Raw genomic sequence first — 20163 nt, forward strand, 5'->3', positions numbered from 1 at the left:
ATTGACATTTTGAATATTTTTTCTACGGTGAAAAAACTATTTTTTCATGAAAAACTATGACCCCAGACCTGTCGAACTTTCTCCAGATGGTCAGAAATGGTAATTTTTTAATATTTAATCTTTTGACTGTAAATCACGATTGCATGTGAATGATCACTTTAAGAACTAAAATAAGTGTGTTTAGAGTCATTTTCCTGCCCGAAATTGGTCAAAATAGAAGCTTCTGAGTAGGAAGAAAAGTCTGTAAAAATGGCAATTTTGGTCACTGTGAGGCTTTAAAAAGTGGTTATTCAACATGAGGCACAATCCAATTGAAATTTTGAATCATTTTTGCTACAGTCCAAAAAATCAATTTTCTGACGAAAATCGATGACCCCAGACCTGTCGAACTTTCTCCAGATGGTCAGAAATGGTCATTTTTTAATGTTTAAACTCATGACTGTAATTGACCAGTGCATGTGAATTATCACTTTTGGAACTAAAATAAGTGTGTTTGGAGTCATTTTGCTGCCCGAAATTGGTCAAAATAGAAGCTTCTGAGTAGGAAGAAAAGTCTGTAAAAATGGCACTTTTGGTCACTGTGAGGCTTTAAAAAGAGGTTATTCAACATGAGGCACAATCCAATTGACATTTTGAATTATTTTTTCTGCAGTTGAAAACATCAGTTTTCTGATGAAAAACGATGAAATTGTCATTTTTTAATGTTTAATCTTTTGACTGTAAATGTCCATTGCACGTGAATTATCACTTTTAGAACTAAAATAAGAGAGTTTGGAGTCATTTTCCTGCCCGAAATTGGTCAAAATAAAAGCTTCTTAGTAGGAGGAAAAATCTGTAAAAATTGAAATTTTTGTCACTGTCAGGCTTTAAAAAGTGGTTATTCAACACGAGGCACAATCCAAAAGACATTTTGAATAATTTTTTCTACAGTCCACAAAATCAATTTTCTTATGAAAAACGATGACCCCAGACCTGTCGAATTTTCTCCGAATGGTCAGAAATGGTCATTTTTTAATGTTTAATGTCTTGACTGTAAATGTCCATTGCACGTGAATTATAACTTTTGGAACTAAAATAAGTGTGTTTGAAGTCATTTTCCTTCCCGAAATTGGTCAAAATAGAAGCTTCTGAGCAAGAGGAAAAGTCTGTAAAAATGGTAATTTTTGTCACTTTGAGGCTTTAAAAAGTGGTTATTCAACATGAGGCACAATCCAAAAGACATTTTGAATAATTTTTTCTACAGTCCAAAAAATCAATTGTCTGATGGAAAATGATGACCCCAGACCTGTCGAATTTTCTCTAGATGGTCAGAAATTGTCATTTTTTAATGTTTAATGTTTTGACTGTAAATATCCATTGCACGTGAATTATAACTTTTGGAACTAAAATAAGTGTGTTTGGAGTCATTTTCCTGCCCGAAATTGGTCAAAATAGAACCTTCTTAGTAGGAGGAAATGTCTGTAAAAATGGAAATTTTTGTCACTGTCAGGTTTTAAAAAGTGGTTATTCAACATGAGGCACAATCCAAAAGACATTTTGAATAATTTTTTCTACAGTCCAAAAAATCAATTGTCTGATGAAAAACGATGATCCCAGACCTGTCGAATTTTCTCCAGATGGTCAGAAATGGTCATTTTTGAATGTTTAATGTTTTGACTGTAAATGTCCATTACACGTGAATTATCTCTTTTTGGAACTAAAATAAGTGTGTTTGGAGTCATTTTCCTTCCCGAAATTGGTCAAAATAGAAGCTTCTGAGTGAGAGGACAAGTTTATAAAAATGGCAATTTTTGTCACTGTGAGGCTTTAAAAAGTGGTTATTCAACATGAGGCACAATCCAATTGAAATTTTGAATCAGTTTTTTCTACAGTCCAAAAAATCAATTTTCTGATGAAGAAACGATGACCCCAGACCTGTCAAACGTTCTCCAGATGGTCAGAAATGATCATTTTTTAATGATTAATCTCTTGACTGTAATTGACCAGTGCATGTCTATTATCACTTTTGGAACTAAAATAGTGTGTTTGGAGTCATTTTCCTGCCTGAAATTGGTCAAAATAGAAGCTTCTGAGTAGGAAGAAAAGTCTGTAAAAATGGCAATTTTGGTCACTGTGAGGCTTCCAAAAGTGGTTATTCAACATAGGGCACAATCCAATTGACATTTTGAATAATTTTTTCTACGGTGCAAAAATCTATTTTTTTACGAAAAACTATGACCACTGACCTGTCGAACTTTATCCAGATGGTCAGAAATGGTCATTTTTTTATATTTATTCTTTTACTGTAAATAACGTTTGCATGTGAATGATAACTTTTGGAACTAAAATGAGTGTGTTTAGAGTCATTTTCCTGCTCGAAATTGGTCAAAATAGAAGCTTCTGAGTAGGAGGAAAAGTTTGTAAAAATGGCAGTTTTGGTCACTGTGAGGCTTTAAAAAGAGGTTATTCAACATGAGGCACAATCCAATTGACATTTTGAATTATTTTTTCTGCAGTTGAAAACATCAGTTTTCTGATGAAAAACGATGAAATTGTCAGTTTTTTAATGTTTAATCTTTTGACTGTAAATGTCCATTGCACGTGAATTATCACTTTTGGAACTAAAATAAGAGAGTTTGAAGTCATTTTCCTGCCCGAAATTGGTCAAAATAAAAGCTTCTTAGTAGGAGGAAAAATCTGTAAAAATTGAAATTTTTGTCACTGTCAGGCTTTAAAAAGTGGTTATTCAACACGAGGCACAATCCAAAAGACATTTTGAATACATTTTTTCTACAGTCCACAAAATCAATTTTCTTATGAAAAATGATGACCCCAGACCTGTCGAATTTTCTCCGAATGGTCAGAAATGGTCATTTTTTAATGTTTAATGTCTTGACTGTAAATGTCCATTGCACGTGAATTATAACTTTTGGAACTAAAATAAGTGTTTGAAGTCATTTTCCTTCCCGAAATTGGTCAAAATAGAAGCTTCTGAGCAGGAGGAAAAGTCTGTAAAAATCGTAATTTTTGTCACTCTGAGGCTTTAAAAAGTGGTTATTCAACATGAGGCACAATCCAAAAGACATTTTGAATAATTTTTTCTACAGTCCAAAAAATCAATTTTCTGATGAAAAACGATGACCCCAGACCTGTCGAATTTTCTCCGGATGGTCAGAAATGGTCATTTTTTAATGTTTAATGTTTTGACTGTAAATGTCCATTACACGTGAATTATCACTTTTGGAACTAAAATAAGTATTTGGAGTAATGTTCCTTCACGAAATTGTTCAAAATAGAAGCTTCTGAGTGAGAGGACAAGTTTATAAAAATGTCAATTTTTGTCACTGTGAGGCTTTAAAAAGTGGTTATTCAACATGAGGCACAATTCAATTGACATTTTGAATAATTTTTTCTACACTCCAAAAAAATCAATTTTCTGATGAAAAATGATGACCCCAGACCTGTCGAATTTTCTCTAGATGGTCAGAAATGGTCATTGTTTAATGTTTAATGTTTTGACTATGAATATCCATTGCACGTGAATTATAACTTTTGGAACTAAATTAAGTGTGCTTGGAGTCATTTTCCTGCCCGAAATTGGTCAAAATAGAACCTTCTTAGTAGGAGGAAATGTCTGTAAAAATGGAAATTTTTGTCACTGTCAGGCTTTAAAAAGTGGTTATTCAACAGGAGGGACAATCCAAAAGACATTTTGAATAATTTTTTCTACAGTACAAAAAATCAATTGTCTGATGAAAAACGATGATCCCAGACCTGTCGAATTTTCTCCAGATGGTCAGAAATGGTCATTTTTTAATGTTTAATGTTTTGACTGTAAATGTCCATTACACGTGAATTATCACTTTTTGGAACTAAAATAAGTGTGTTTGGAGTCATTTTCCTTCCCGAAATTGGTCAAAATAGAAGCTTCTGAGTGAGAGGACAAGTTTATAAAAATGGCAATTTTTGTCACTGTGAGGCTTTAAAAAGTGGTTATTCAACATGAGGCACAATCCAATTTAAATTTTGAATCAGTTTTTTCTATAGTCCAAAAAAACAATTTTCTGATGAAGAAACGATGACCCCAGACCTGTCAAACGTTCTCCAGATGGTCAGAAATGATCATTTTTTAATTATTAATCTCTTGACTGTAATTGACCAGTGCATGTCTATTATCACTTTTGGAACTAAAATAGTGTGTTTGGAGTCATTTTCCTGCCTGAAATTGGTCAAAATAGAAGCTTCTGAGTAGGAAGAAAAGTCTGTAAAAATGGCAATTTTGGTCACTGTGAGGCTTCCAAAAGTGGTTATTCAACATAGGGCACAATCCAATTGACATTTTGAATAATTTTTTCTACGGTGCAAAAATCTATTTTTTTACGAAAAACTATGACCACTGACCTGTCGAACTTTATCCAGATGGTCAGAAATGGTCATTTTTTTATATTTATTCTTTTACTGTAAATAACGTTTGCATGTGAATGATAACTTTTGGAACTAAAATGAGTGTGTTTAGAGTCATTTTCCTGCTCGAAATTGGTCAAAATAGAAGCTTCTGAGTAGGAGGAAAAGTTTGTAAAAATGGCAGTTTTGGTCACTGTGAGGATTTAAAAAGTGGTTATTCAACATGAGGCACAATCCAAATGACATTCTGAATACTTTTTTCTACAGTCTAAAAAATCAATTTTCTGATGAAAAACGATGACACCGGACCTGCCGAATTTTCTCCGGATGGTCAGAAATGGTCATTTTTTTAATGTTTAAAGTTTTGACTGTAAATGTCCATTGCACGTGATTTATTACTTTTGGAACTAAAATAAGTGTGTTTGGAGTCATTTTCCTGCCTGAAATTGGTCAAAATAGAAGCTTCTGAGTAGGAAGAAAAGTCTGTAAAAATGGCACTTTTGGTCACTGTGAGGCTTCCAAAAGTGGTTATTCAACATGAGGCACAATCCAATTGAAATTTTGAATCATTTTTGCTACAGTCCAAAAAATCAATTTTCTGACGAAAATCGATGACCCCAGACCTGTCGAACTTTCTCCAGATGGTCAGAAATGGTCATTTTTTAATGTTTAATCTCATGACTGTAATTGACCAATGCATGTGAATTAGCACTTTTGGAACTAAAATAGGTGTGTTTGGAGTCATTTTCCTGCCCGAAATTGGTCAAAATAGAAGCTTCTGAGTAGGAAGAAAAGTCTGTAAAAATGGCACTTTTGGTCACTGTGAGGCTTCCAAAAGTGGTTATTCAACATAGGGCGCAATCCACTTGACATTTTGAATACATTTTTCTAAGGTGCAAAAATCTACTTTTTTTATGAAAAACTATGACCACTGACCTGTCGAACTTTATCCAGATGGTCAGAAATGGTCATTTTTTTATATTTAATCTTTTGACTGTGAATCACGATTGCATGTGAATATCACTTTTGGAAATAAAATAAGTGTGTTTAGAGTCATTTTCCTGCCCGAAATGGGTCAAAATAGAAGTTTCTGAGTAGGAGAAAAAGTCTGTAAAAATGGCAATTTTGGTCACTGTGAGGCTTTAAAAAGTGGTTATTCAACATGAGGCACAATCCAATTGACATTTAGAATTATTTTTTCTGCAGTCGAAAACATCAATTTTCTGATGAAAAACGATGAAATTGTCATTTTTTAATGTTTAATCTTTTGACTGTAAATGTCCATTGCACGTGAATTATCACTTTTGGAACTAAAATAAGAGAGTTTGGAGTCATTTTCCTGCCCGAAATTGGTCAAAATAAAAGCTTCTTAGTAGGAGGAAAAATCTGTAAAAATTGAAATTTTTGTCACTGTTAGGCTTTAAAAAGTGGTTATTCAACACGAGGCACAATCCAAAAGACATTTTGAATAATTTTTTCTACAGTCCACAAAATCAATTTTCTTATGAAAAACGATGACCCCAGACCTGTCGAATTTTCTCCGAATGGTCAGAAATGGTCATTTTTTAATGTTTAATGTCTTGACTGTAAATGTCCATTGCACGTGAATTATAACTTTTGGAACTAAAATAAGTGTGTTTGAAGTCATTTTCCTTCCCGAAATTGGTCAAAATAGAAGCTTCTGAACAAGAGGAAAAGTCTGTAAAAATGGTAATTTTTGTCACTTTGAGGCTTTAAAAAGTGGTTATTCAACATGAGGCACAATCCAAAAGATTTTTTATATAATTTTTTCTACAGTCCAAAAAATCAATTTTCTGATGAAAAATGATGACCCCAGACCTGTCGAATTTTCTCCGGATGGTCAGAAATGGTCATTTTTTAATGTTTAATGTTTTGACTGTAAATGTCCATTACACGTGAATTATCACTTTTGGAACTAAAATAAGTATTTGGAGTAATGTTCCTTCACGAAATTGTTCAAAATAGAAGCTTCTGAGTGAGAGGACAAGTTTATAAAAATGGCAATTTTTCTCACTGTGAGGCTTTAAAAAGTGGTTATTCAACATGAGGCACAATCCAATTGACATTTAGAATTATTTTTTCTGCAGTCGAAAACATCAATTTTCTGATGAAAAACGATGAAATTGTCATTTTTTAATGTTTAATCTTTTGACTGTAAATGTCCATTGCACGTGAATTATCACTTTTGGAACTAAAATAAGAGAGTTTGGAGTCATTTTCCTGCCTGAAATTGGTCAAAATAAAAGCTTCTTAGTAGGAGGAAAAATCTATAAAAATTGTAATTTTTCTCACTGTCAGGCTTTAAAAAGTGGTTATTCAACACGATGCACAATCCAAAAGACATTTTGAATATTTTTTTCTAGTCTACAAAATCAATTTTCTTATGAAAAACGATGACCCCAGACCTGTCGAATTTTCTGCGAATGGTCAGAAATGGTCATTTTTTAATGTTTAATGTTTTGACTGTAAATGTCCATTGCATGTGAATTATAACTTTTGGAACTAAAATAAGTGTGTTTGAATTCATTTTCCTTCCCGAAATTGGTCAAAATAGAAGCTTCTGAGTGAGAGGACAAGTTTATAAAAATGGCAATTTTTTTCACTGTGAGGCTTCAAAAAGTGGTTATTCAACATGAGGCACAATCCAATTGAAATTTTGAATCAGTTTTTTCTACAGTCCAAAAAATCAATTTTCTGATGAAGAAATGATGACCCCAGACCTGTCGAACTTTCTCCAGATGATCAGAAATGGTCATTTTTTAATGTTTAATCTCTTGACTGTAATTGACCAGTGCATGTGAATTATCACTTTTGGAACTAAAATAAGTGTGTTTGGAGTAATTTTCTTGCCTGAAATTGGTCAAAATAGAAGCTTCTGAGTAGGAAGAAGAGTCTGTAAAAATGGCAATTTTGGTCACTGTGAGGCTTTAAAAAGGGGTTATTCAACATGAGGCACAATCCAATTGACATTTTGAATAATTTTTTCTACTGTGCAAAAATCTATTTTTTTATGAAAAACATGACCCCAGACCTGTCGAACTTTCTCCAGATAGTCAGAAATGGTCATTTTTTAATGTTTAAACTCATGACTGTAATTGACCAGTGCATGTGAATTATCACTTTTGGAACTAAAATAAGTGTGTTTGGAGTCATTTTCCTGCCCGAAATTGGTCAAAATAGAAGCTTCTGAGTAGGAAGAAAAGTCTGTAAAAATGGCACTTTTGGTCACTGTGAGGCTTTAAAAAGAGGTGATTCAACATGAGGCACAATCCAATTGACATTTTGAAATATTTTTTCTGCAGTTGAAAACATCAGTTTTCTGATGAAAAACGATGAAATTGTCATTTTTTAATGTTTAATCTTGTGACTGTAAATGTCCATTGCACGTGAATTATCACTTTTGGAACTAAAATAAGAGAGTTTGGAGTCATTTTCCTGCCCGAAACTGGTCAAAATAAAAGCTTCTTAGTAGGAGGAAAAATCTGTAAAAATTGAAATTTTTGTCACTGTCAGGCTTTAAAAAGTGGTTATTCAACACGAGGCACAATCCAAAAGACATTTTGAATGATTTTTTCTACAGTCCAAAAAATCTATTTTCTGATGAAAAACGATGACCCCAGACCTGTCGAATTTTCTCCGGATGGTCAGAAATGGTCATTTTTAAATGTTTAATGATTTCACTGTAAATGTCCACTACACGTGAATTATCACTTTTGGAACTAAAATAAGTATTTGGAGTAATTTTCCTTCACGAAATTGTTCAAAATAGAAGCTTCTGAGTGAGAGGACAAGTTTATAAAAATGGCAATTTTTGTCACTGTGAGGCTTTAAAAAGTGGTTATTCAACATGAGGCACAATTCAATTGACATTTTGAATAATTTTTTCTACACTCCAAAAAAATCAATTTTCTGATGAAAAACGATGATCCCAGACCTGTCGAATTTTCTCCAGATGGTCAGAAATGGTCATTTTTTAATGTTTAATGTTTTGACTGTAAATGTCCATTGCACGTGAATTATAACTTTTGGAACTAAAATAAGTGTGTTTGAATTCATTTTCCTTCCCAAAATTGGTCAAAATAGAAGCTTCTGAGCAGGAGGAAAAGTCTGTAAAAATGGTAATTTTTGTCACTTTGAGGCTTTAAAAAGTGGTTATTCAACATGAGGCACAATCCAAAAGACATTTAGAATAATTTTTTCTGCCGTCCGAAAAATCCATTTTCTGATGAAAAACATGACCCCAGACCTGTCGAACTTTCTCCAGATGGTCAGAAATGGTCATTTTTTAATGTTTAAACTCATGACTGTAATTGACCAGTGCATGTGAATTATCACTTTTGGAACTAAAATAAGTGTGTTTGGAGTCATTTTCCTGCCCGAAATTGGTCAAAATAGAAGCTTCTGAGTAGGAAGAAAAGTCTGTAAAAATGGCACTTTTGGTCACTGTGAGGCTTTAAAAAGAGGTTATTCAACATGAGGCACAATCCAATTGACATTTTGAATTATTTTTTCTGCAGTTGAAAACATTAGTTTTCTGATGAAAAACGATGAAATTGTCATTTTTTTATGTTTAATCTTTTGACTGTAAATGTCCATTGCACGTGAATTATCACTTTTGGAACTAAAATAAGAGAGTTTGGAGTCATTTTCCTGCCCGAAATTGGTCAAAATAAAAGCTTCTTAGTAGGAGGAAAAATCTGTAAAAATTGAAATTTTTGTCACTGTCAGGCTTTAAAAAGTGGTTATTCAACACGAGGCACAATCCAAAAGACATTTTGAATAATTTTTTCTACAGTCCACAAAATCAATTTTCTTATGAAAAACGATGACCCCAGACCTGTCGAATTTTCTCCGAATGGTCAGAAATGGTCATTTTTTAATGTTTAATGTCTTGACTGTAAATGTCCATTGCACGTGAATTATAACTTTTGGAACTAAAATAAGTGTGTTTGAAGTCATTTTCCTTCCCGAAATTGGTCAAAATAGAAGCTTCTGAGCAAGAGGAAAAGTCTGTAAAAATGGTAATTTTTGTCACTTTGAGGCTTTAAAAAGTGGTTATTCAACATGAGGCACAATCCAAAAGACATTTTGAATAATTTTTTCTACAGTCCAAAAAATCAATTTTCTGATGAAAAATGATGACCCCAGACCTGTCGAATTTTCTCCGGATGGTCAGAAATGGTCATTTTTTAATGTTTAATGTTTTGACTGTAAATGTCCATTACACGTGAATTATCACTTTTGGAACTAAAATAAGTATTTGGAGTAATGTTCCTTCACGAAATTGTTCAAAATAGAAGCTTCTGAGTGAGAGGACAAGTTTATAAAAATGGCAATTTTTCTCACTGTGAGGCTTTAAAAAGTGGTTATTCAACATGAGGCACAATTCAATTGACATTTTGAATAATTTTTTCTACACTCCAAAAAAATCAATTTTCTGATGGAAAATGATGACCCCAGACCTGTCGAATTTTCTCTAGAGGGTCAGAAATTGTCATTTTTTAATGTTTAATGTTTTGACTGTAAATATCCATTGCACGTGAATTATAACTTTTGGAACTAAAATAAGTGTGTTTGGAGTCATTTTCCTGCCCGAAATTGGTCAAAATAGAACCTTCTTAGTAGAGGAAATGTCTGTAAAAATGTAAATTTTTGTCACTGTCAGGCTTTAAAAAGTGGTTATTCAACATGAGGCACAATCCAAAAGACATTTTGAATAATTTTTTCTACAGTCCAAAAAATCAATTGTCTGATGAAAAAAGATGATCCCAGACCTGTCGAATTTTCTCCAGATGGTCAGAAATGGTCATTTTTTAATGTTTAATGTTTTGACTGTAAATGTCCATTACATGTGAATTATCACTTTTTGGAACTAAAATAAGTATGTTTGGAGTCATTTTCCTTCCCGAAATTGGTCAAAATAGAAGCTTCTGAGTGAGAGGACAAGTTTATAAAAATGGCAATTTTTGTCACTGTGAGGCTTTAAAAAGTGGTTATTCAACATGAGGCACAATCCAATTGAAATTTTGAATCAGTTTTTTCTACAGTCCAAAAAATCAATTTTCTGATGAAGAAACGATGACCCCAGACCTGTCAAACGTTCTCCAGATGCTCAGAAATGATCATTTTTTAATGATTAATCTCTTGACTGTAATTGACCAGTGCATGTCTATTATCACTTTTGGAACTAAAATAGTGTGTTTGGAGTCATTTTCCTGCCTGAAATTGGTCAAAATAGAAGCTTCTGAGTAGGAAGAAAAGTCTGTAAAAATGGCAATTTTGGTCACTGTGAGGCTTCCAAAAGTGGTTATTCAACATAGGGCACAATCCAATTGACATTTTGAATAATTTTTTCTACGGTGCAAAAATCTGTTTTTTTATGAAAAACTATGACCACTGACCTGTCGAACTTTATCCAGATGGTCGGAAATGGTCATTTTTTTATATTTATTCTTTTACTGTAAATAACGTTTGCCTGTGAATGATAACTTTTGGAACTAAAATGAGTGTGTTTAGAGTCATTTTCCTGCTCGAAATTGGTCAAAATAGAAGCTTCTGAGTAGGAGGAAAAGTTTGTAAAAATGGCAGTTTTGGTCACTGTGAGGCTTTAAAAAGAGGTTATTCAACATGAGGCACAATCCAATTGACATTTTGAATTATTTTTTCTGCAGTTGAAAACATCAGTTTTCTGATGAAAAACGATGAAATTGTCAGTTTTTTAATGTTTAATCTTTTGACTGTAAATGTCCATTGCACGTGAATTATCACTTTTGGAACTAAAATAAGAGAGTTTGGAGTCATTTTCCTGCCCGAAATTGGTCAAAATAAAAGCTTCCTAGAAGGAGGAAAAATCTGTAAAAATTGAAATTTTTGTCACTATCAGGCTTTAAAAAGTGGTTATTCAACACGAGGCACAATCCAAAAGACATTTTGAATACTTTTTTTCTACAGTCCACAAAATCAATTTTCTTATGAAAATTGATGACCCCAGACCTGTCGAATTTTCTCAGAATGGTCAGAAATGGTCATTTTTTAATGTTTAATCTCTTGACTGTAAATGTCCATTGCACGTGAATTATAACTTTTGGAACTAAAATAAGTGTGTTTGAAGTCATTTTCCTTCCCGAAATTGGTCAAAATAGAAGCTTCTGAGCAGGAGGAAAAGTCTGTAAAAATCGTAATTTTTGTCACTTTGAGGCTAAAAGTGGTTATTCAACATGAGGCACAATCCAAAAGACATTTTGAATAATTTTTTCTACACTCCAAAAAAATCAATTTTCTGATGAAAAATGATGACCCCAGACCTGTCGAATTTTCTCCGGATGGTCAGAAATGGTCATTTTTTAATGTTTAATGTTTTTACTGTAAATGTCCATTGCACGTGAATTATAACTTTTGGAACTAAAAAAAAGTGTGTTTGGATTCTTTTTCCTGCCTGAAATTGGTCAAAATAGAAGCTTCTTAGTAGGAGGAAACGTCTGTAAAAATAGAAATTTTTGTCACTGTCAGGCTTTAAAAAGTGGTTATTCAACATGAGGCACAATCCAAAAGACATTTTGAATGATTTTTTCTACAGTCAAAAAAATCAATTGTCTGATGAAAAACGATGTTCCCAGACCTGTCGAGTTTTCTCCAGATAGTCAGAAATGGTCATTTTTTAATGTTTAATGTTTTGACTGTAAATGTCCATTAGACATGAATTATCACTTTTGGAACTAAAATAAGTGTGTTTGGAGTAATTTTCCTTCCCGAAATTGGTCAAAATAGAAGCTTCTGAGTGATCGGACAAGTTTATAAAAATGGCAATTTTTGTCACTGTGAGGCTTTAAAAAGTGGTTATTCAACATGAGGCACAATCCAATTGAAATTTTGAATCAGTTTTTTCTACAGTCCAAAAAATCAATTTTCTGATGAAGAAACGATGACCCCAGACCTGTCGAACTTTCTCCAGATGATCAGAAATGGTCATTTTTTAATGTTTAATCTCTTGACTGTAATTGACCAGTGCATGTGAATTATCACTTTTGGAACTAAAATAAGTGTGTTTGGAGTCATTTTCTTGCCTGAAATTGGTCAAAATAGAAGCTTCTGAGTAGGAAGAAAAGTCTGTAAAAATGGCACTTTTGGTCACAATGAGGCTTCCAAAAGTGGTTATTCAACATAGGGCACAATCCAATTGACATTTTGAATAATTTTTTCTACGGTGCAAAAATCTATTTTTTTATGAAAATCTATGACCCCAGACCTGTCGAACTTTCTCCAGATGGTCAGAAATGGTCATTTTTTAATATTTAATCTTTTGACTGTAAATCACGATTGCATGTGAATGATCACTTTAATAACTAAAATAAGTGTGCTTAGAGTCATTTTCCTGCCCGAAATTGGTCAAAATAGAAGCTTCTGAGTAGGAGGAAAAGTCTGTAAAAATGGCAATTTTGGTCACTGTCAGGCTTTAAAAAGTGGTTATTCAACATGAGGCACAATCCAATTGAAATTTAAAATCATTTTTGCTACAGTCCAAAAAATCAATTTTCTGACGAAAATCGATGACCCCAGACCTGTCGAACTTTCTCCAGATGGTCAGAAATGGTCATTTTTTAATGTTTAATGTTTTGACTGTAAATGTCCATTACACGTGAACTATCACTTTTGGAACTAAAATAAGTATTTGGAGTAATTTTCCTTCACGAAATTGTTCAAAATACAAGCTTCTGAGTGAGAGGACAAGTTTATAAAAATGTCAATTTTTGTCACTGTGAGGCTTTAAAAAGTGGTTATTCAACATGAGGCACAATTCAATTGACATTTTGAATATTTTTTCTACACTCCAAAAAAATCAATTTTCTGATGAAAAATGATGACCTCAGACCTGTCGAATTTTCTCTGGATGGTCAGAAATGGTAATTTTTAATGTTTAATGTTTTGACTGTAAATGTCCATTGCATGTGAATTATAACTTTTGGAACTAAAATAAGTGTGTTTGGAGTCATTTTCCTGCCCGAAATTGGTCAAAATAGAACCTTCTTAGTAGGAGGAAAAGTCTGTAAAAATGGAAATTTTTGTCACTGTCAGGCTTTAAAAAGTGGTTATTCAACATGAGGCACAATCCAAAAGACATTTTGAATGATTTTTTCTACAGTCCAAAAAAATCAATTTTCTGATGAAAAATGATGACCCCAGACCTGTCGAATTTTCTCCGGATGGTCAGAAATGGTCATTTTTTAATGTTGAATGTTTTGACTGTAAATGTCCATTACACGTGAATTATCACTTTTGGAACTAAAATAAGTGTGTTTGGAGTCATTTTCTTGCCTGAAATCGGTCAAAATAGAAGCTTCTGAGTAGGAAGAAAAGTCTGTAAAAATGGCACTTTTGGTCACTGTGAGGCTTTAAAAAGTGGTTATTCAACATGAGGCACAATCCAATTGAAATTTTGAATCATTTTTGCTACAGTCCAAAAAATCAATTTTCTGACGAAAATCGATGACCCCAGACCTGTCGAACTTTCTCCGGATGGTCAGAAATGGTCATTTTTTAATGTTTAAACTCATGACTGTAATTGACCAGTGCATGTGAATTATCACTTTTGGAACTAAAATAAGTGTGTTTGGAGTCATTTTCCTGCCCGAAATTGGTCAAAATAGAAGCTTCTGAGTAGGAAGAAAAGTCTGTAAAAATGGCACTTTTGGTCACTGTGAGGCTTTAAAAAGAGGTTATTCAACATGAGGCACAATCCAATTGACATTTTGAATTATTTTTTCTGCAGTTGAAAACATTAGTTTTCTGATGAAAAACGATGAAATTGTCATTTTTTAATGTTTAATCTCTTGACTGTAATTGACCAGTGCATGTGAATTATCACTTTTGGAACTAAAATAAGTGTGTTTAGAGTCATTTTCTTGCCTGAAATTGGTCAAAATAGAAGCTTCTGAGTAGGAAGAAAAGTCTGTAAAAATGGCACTTTTGGTCACTGTGAGGCTTCCAAAAGTGGTTATTCAACATAGGGCACAATCCAATCGACATTTTGAATAATTTTTTCTACGGTGCAAAAATCTATTTTTTTATGAAAAACTATGACCCCAGACCTATCGAACTTTCTCCAGATGGTCAGAAATGGTCATTTTTTAATATTTAATCTTTTGAGTGTAAATCACGATTGCATGTGAATGATCACTTTAAGAACTAAAATAAGTGTGTTTAGAGTCATTTTCCTGCCCGAAATTGGTCAAAATAGAAGCTTCTGAGTAGGAGGAAAAGTCTGTAAAAATGGCAATTTTGGTCACTGTCAGGCTTTAAAAAGTCGTTATTCAACACGAGGCACAATCCAAAAGACATTTTAAATAATTTTTTTTACAGTCCACAAAATCAATTTTCTTATGAAAAACGATGACCCCAGACCTGTCGAATTTTCTCCGAATGGTCAGAAATGGTCATTTTTTAATGTTTAATGTTTTGACTGTAAATGTCCATTGCACGTGAATTATAACTTTTGGAAATAAAATAAGTCTGCTTGAAGTCATTTTCCTTCCCGAAATTGGTCAAAATAGAAGCTTCTGATCAGGAGGAAAAGTCTGTAAAAATGGTAATTTTTGTCACTTTGAGGCTTTAAAAAGTGGTTATTTAACATGAGGCACAATCCAAAAGACATTTTGAATAATTTTTTCTACAGTCCAAAAAATCAATTTTCTGATGAAAAACGATGACCTCAGACCTGTCGAATTTTCGCCGGATGGTCAGAAATGGTCATTTTTTAATGTTTAATGTTTTGACTGTAAATGTCCATTACACGTGAATTATCACTTTTGGAACTAAAATAAGTGTTTGGAGTAATTTTCCTTCACGAAATTGTTCAAAATAGAAGCTTCTGAGTGAGAGGACAAGTTTATAAAAATGGCAATTTTTGTCACTGTGAGGCTTTAAAAAGTGGTTATTCAACATGAGGCACAATCCAATTGACACTTTGAATAATTTTTTCTACACTCCAAAAAAATCAATTTTCTGATGAAAAATGATGACCCCAGACCTGTAGAATTTTCTCAGGATGGTCAGAAATGGTAATTTTTTAATGTTTAATGTTCTGACTGTAAATGTCCATTAGACGTGAATTATCACTTTTGGAACTAAAATAAGTGTGTTTGGAGTCATTTTCCTGCCCGAAATTGGTCAAAATAGAAGCTTCTTAGTAGGAGGAAAAGTCTGTAAAAATGGAAATTTTTGTCACTGTCAGGCTTTAAAAAGTGGTTATTCAACATGAGGCAGAATCCAAAAGACATTTTGAATGATTTTTTCTACAGTCCAAAAAATCAATTGTCTGATGGAAAACGATGTTCCCAGACCTGTCGAGTTTTCTCCAGATAGTCAGAAATGGTCATTTTTTAATGTTTAATGTTCTGACTGTAAATGTCCAATAGACGTGAATTATCACTTTTGGAACTAAAATAAGTGTGTTTGGAGTCATTTTCCTTCCCGAAATTGGTCAAAATAGAAGCTTCTGAGTGAGAGGACAAGTTTATAAAAATGGCAATTTTTGGCACTGTGAGGCTTTAAAAAGTGGGTATTCAACATGAGGCACAATCCAATTGAAACTTTGAATCAGTTTTTTCTACAGTCCAAAAAATCAATTTTCTGATGAAGAAACGATGACCCCAGACCTGTCGAACTTTCTCCAGATGATCAGAAATGGTCATTTTTTAATGTTTAATCTCTTGACTGTAATTGACCAGTGCATGTGAATTATCACTTTTGGAACTAAAATAAGTGTGTTTGGAGTCATTTTCTTGCCTGAAATTGGTCAAAATAGAAGCTTCTGTGTAGGAAGAAAAGTCTGTAAAAATGGCACTTTTGGTCACTGTGAGGCTTCCAAAAGTGGTTATTCAACATAGGGCACAATCCAATTGACATTTTGAATAATTTTTTCTACGGTGCAAAAATCTATTTTTTTATGAAAAACTATGACCCCAGAGCTGTCGAACTTTCTCCAGATGGTCAGAAATGGTTAGTTTTTAATATTTAATCTTTTGACTGTAAATCACGATTGCATGTGAATGATCACTTTAAGAACTAAAATAAGTGTATTTAGAGTCATTTTCCTGCCCGAAATTGGTCAAAATAGAAGCTTCTGAGTAGGAGGAAAAGTCTGTAAAAATGGCAATTTTGGTCACTGTCAGGCTTTAAAAAGTGGGTATTCAACATGAGGCACAATCCAATTGAAATTTTAAATCATTTTTGCTACAGTCCAAAAAATCAATTTTGTGACGAAAATCGATGACCCCAGACCTGTCGAACTTTCTCCAGATGGTCAGCAATGGTCATTTTTTAATGTTTAATGTTTTGACTGTAAATGTCCATTACACGTGAATTATCACTTTTGGAACTAAAATAAGTATTTGGAGTAATTTTCCTTCACGAAATTGTTCAAAATAGAAGCTTCTGAGTGAGAGGACAAGTTTATAAAAATGGCAATTTTTGTCACTGTGAGGCTTTAAAAAGTGGTTATTCAACATGAGGCACAATTCAAATGACATTTTGAATAATTTTTTGTACACTACAAAAAAATCAATTTTCTGATGAAAAATGATGACCCCAGACCTGTCGAATTTTCTCTAGATGGTCAGAAATGGTCATTTTTAATGTTTAATGTTTTGACTGTAAATTTCCATTGCACGTGAATTATAACTTTTGGAACTAAAATAAGTGTGTTTGGAGTCATTTTCCTGCCCGAAATTGGTCAAAATAGAAGCTTCTTAGTAGGAGGAAATGTCTGTAAAAATGGAAATTTTTGTCACTGTCAGGCTTTAAAAAGTGGTTATTCAACATGAGGCACAATCAAAAAGACATTTTGAATAATTTTTTCTACAGTCCAAAAAATCAATTGTCTGATGAAAAACGATGATCCCAGACCTGTCGAATTTTCTCCAGATGGTCAGAAATGGTCATTTTTTAATGTTTAATGTTTTGACTGTAAATGTCCATTACACGTGAATTATCACTTTTTGGAACTAAAATAAGTGTGTTTGGAGTCATTTTCCTTCCCGAAATTGGTCAAAATAGAAGCTTCCGAGTGAGAGGACAAGTTTATAAAAATGGCAATTTTTGTCACTGTGAGGCTTTAAAAAGTGGTTATTCAACATGAGGCACAATCCAATTGAAATTTTGAATCAGTTTTTTCTACAGTCCAAAAAATCAATTTTCTGATGAAGAAACGATGACCCCAGACCTGTCAAACTTTCTCCAGATGGTCAGAAATTATAATTTTTTAATGATTAATCTCTTGACTGTAATTGACCAGTGCATGTCTATTATCACTTTTGGAACTAAAATAGTGTGTTTGGAGTCATTTTCCTGCCTGAAATTGGTCAAAATAGAAGCTTCTCAGTAGGAGGAAAAGTTTGTAAAAATGGCAGTTTTGGTCACTGTGAGGATTTAAAAAGTGGTTATTCAACATGAGGCAAAATCCAAATGACACTCTGAATACTTCTTTCTACAGTCTAAAAAATCAATTTTCTGATGAAAAACGATGACACCGGACCTGCCGAATTTTCCCTGGATGGTCAGAAATGGTCATTTTTTTAATGTTTAATGTTTTGACTGTAAATGTCCATTGCACGTGATTTATTACTTTTGGAACTAAAATAAGTGTGTTTGGAGTCATTTTCCTGCCTGAAATTGGTCAAGATAGAAGCTTCTGAGTAGGAGGAAAAGTTTGTAAAAATGGCAATTTTGGTCACTGTGAGGCTTTAAAAAGTCGTTATTTAATATGAGGCACAATCCAATTGATATTTTGAATACTTTTTTCTACAGTGTAAAAAATCCATTTTCTGATGAAAAACGATGACGCCGGACCTGTCGAATTTTCTCCGGATGGTCAGAAATGGTCATTTTTTTAATCTTTTATCTTTTGACTGTAACTGACTATTGCATGTGAATTATCACTTTTGGAACTATAATAAGGGTGTTTAGAGTCATCTTCCTGCCCGAAATTGGTCGAAATTGACGCTTCTGAGTAGGAGGACAAGTTTATAAAAATGGCAATTTTTGTCACTGTGAGGCTTCAAAAAGTGGTTATTCAACATGAGGCACAATCCAATTTAAACTTTGAATCATTTTTGCTACAATCCAAAAAATCAATTTTCTGACGAAAATCGATGACCCCAGACCTGTCGACCTTTCTCCAGATGGTCAGAAATGGTCATTTTTTAATGTTTAATCTCATGACTGTAATTGACCAATGCATGTGAATTATCACTTTTGGAACTAAAATAAGTGTGTGTGGAGTCATTTTCCTGCCTGAAATTGGTCAAAATAGAAGCTTCTGAGTAGGAAGAAAAGTCTGTAAAAATGGCACTTTTGGTCACTGTGAGGCTTCCAAAAGTGGTTATTCAACATAGGGCGCAATCCAATTGACATTTTGAATAATTTTTTCTAAGGTGCAAAAATCTACTTTTTTTATGAAAAACTATGACCACTGACTTGTCGAACTTTATCCAGATGGTCAGAAATGGTCATTTTTTTATATTTATTCTTTTGACTGTGAATCACGATTGCATGTGAATATCACTTTTGGAACTAAAATAGGAGAGTTTGGAGTCATTTTCCTGCCCAAAATTGGTCAAAATAAAAGCTTCTTAGTAGGAGGAAAAATCTGTAAAAATTGAAATTTTTGTCACTGTCAGGCTTTAAAAAGTGGTTATTCAACACGAGGCACAATCCAAAAGACATTTTGAATAATTTTTTCTACAGTCCACAAAATCAGCTTTCTTATGAAAAACGATGACCCCAGACCTGTCGAATTTTCTCCGAATGGTCAGAAATGGTCATTTTTTAATGTTTAATGTTTTGACTGTAAATGTCCATTGCACGTAAATTATAACTTTTGGAACTAAAATAAGTGTGTTTTGAGTCATTTTCCTTCCCGAAATTGGTCAAAATAGAAGCTTCTGAGCAGGAAGAAAAGTCTGTAAAAATTGTAATTTTTGTCACTTTGAGGCTTTAAAAAGTGGTTATTCAACATGAGGCACAATCCAAAAGACATTTTGAATAATTTTTTCTACAGTCCAAAAAATAAATTTTCTGATGAAAAACGATGACCTGTCGAATTTTCTCCGGATGGTCAGAAATGGTCATTTTTTAATGTTTAATGTTTTGACTGTAAATGTCCATGACACGTGAATTATCACTTTTGGAACTAAAGTAAGTGTTTGGAGTAATTTTCCTTCACGAAATTGTTCAAAATAGAAGCTTCTGAGTGAGAGGACAAGTTTATAAAAATGGCAATTTTTGTCACTGTGAGGCTTTAAAAAGTGGTTATTCAACATGAGGCATAATCCAATTGACATTTTGAATAATTTTTTCAACACTCCAAAAAAATCAATTTTCTGATGAAAAATGATGACCCCAGACCTGTCGAATTTTCTCCGGATGGTCAGAAATGGTCATTTTTTTATGTTTAATGTTTTGACTGTAAACGTTTATTGCACGTGAATTATAACTTTTGGAACTAAAAAAAAGTGTGTTTGGAGTCATTTTCCTGCCTGAAATTGGTCAAAATAGAAGCTTCTTAGTAGGAGGAAAAGTCTGTAAAAATAGAAATTTTTGTCACTGTCAGGCTTTAAAAAGTGGTTATTCAACATGAGGCACAATCCAAAAGACATTTTGAATAATTTTTTCTACAGTCCAAAAAATCAATTGTCTGATGAAAAACGATGTTCCCAGATCTGTCGAGTTTTCTCCAGATAGTCAGAAATGGTCATTTTTTAATGT

This window comes from Triturus cristatus, chromosome 3_2 (genome assembly GCF_964204655.1).
Source record: "Triturus cristatus chromosome 3_2, aTriCri1.1, whole genome shotgun sequence".
Classification (NCBI taxonomy): domain Eukaryota; kingdom Metazoa; phylum Chordata; class Amphibia; order Caudata; family Salamandridae; genus Triturus; species Triturus cristatus.